The following is a 1,070-nucleotide window of genomic DNA, read 5'->3' as shown; positions in this document are numbered from 1 at the left end:
GCCTATATTTATCAAAGATTTAATGCACATTATGGAGAAAGTGTTTTGTCACGAAGTGTGTTTGAATGGGCACAAAAGTTCAAAGAAGATCGCACGAGTGTTATGAAAAAACAGCTGGACGCCCGTCCACATCCACGATGACAACATTGAACGTGCTCATGAACTTATGCTCTATGGAATAGACGAGTGACACTGGATAATGTGGCAAATCATTTGCAAATCAGCCACGGCTCTGCTTATGCAATAGTGCACGACAGATTTGGATTTTAAAAAGTTTGTGCGAGATGGATGCCGAAAAAGCTGATGAAAAGGTGAAGACGACGATGCATTCGTGGTTCGCAGCTCAGCCCAAAACATTTTTTAATGAGAAAATACAAAGGTCCTTCGGCAAATGGACAAAGTGTATACAGAAATCGAGTGATTATGTCAAAAAATGATGTATGTCTTTTTTGACAATTGCTTAAAATAAATTCTACACCGACAGAGCGGGTAACTTTTTACTCACCCTCGTAAGACACTTAAATTTCCAATCTATTATGATGAATAAAAGAGCTTATACTATTAAATCTAATTGTATTTTGTTGCATGAGAGTACACGTGTATGTGATGTACATTACCTTTATATCCCCTTGAACGCTTCAATATTGCGCATATATACTATATTTTGTACAGCTTCTATAAAATTTCGTATGTTTGTTTAGGCTGTTAATCTAGAGGCTGGAGTACAAAGAAGTGGCACAATGATGTGGGCTGATGACATTTATAATTATCAAGGAATCACCCCTACATTCGCTCAGGTATATATCGTTGACTATAACGTATTTAACATATATGATTGTTAGAATATTAATAATTAATTTTTAATTCTATCAGAATTTTAATGAAACTGTCCCTTGGGAAGGAAGAACTGATACCTTGATATCACGGTTTGTACATCCTATATATACGACAAATTTTAGAACATTATATAACGAAGAACCAGATCGTCGTGGCCATGTGATGTGAATAAAAGGACTTGAATTTGATGATATTTTTATAATGTTAGATAACATAACTAAGTATCTTCACAG

General features: G+C 35.0%; 1 long non-coding RNA gene across 1 annotated transcript; it reads left to right on the top strand.

The window, feature by feature from the left end:
* The first annotated feature begins 307 nt into the window (after positions 1–307).
* On the top strand, positions 308–1,070 carry LOC126877929 (uncharacterized). Its single transcript, XR_007695460.1, has 3 exons — positions 308–489; positions 702–797; positions 874–1,070. It is a non-coding gene; the product is annotated as an uncharacterized LOC126877929 (long non-coding RNA).

Source organism: Bombus huntii, unplaced genomic scaffold (assembly GCF_024542735.1).
Source record: "Bombus huntii isolate Logan2020A unplaced genomic scaffold, iyBomHunt1.1 ctg00000293.1, whole genome shotgun sequence".
Taxonomy (NCBI): domain Eukaryota; kingdom Metazoa; phylum Arthropoda; class Insecta; order Hymenoptera; family Apidae; genus Bombus; species Bombus huntii.
The sequence above is the reverse complement of the archived record's forward strand: the minus strand, read 5'-3'. Positions and strand labels throughout refer to the sequence as shown.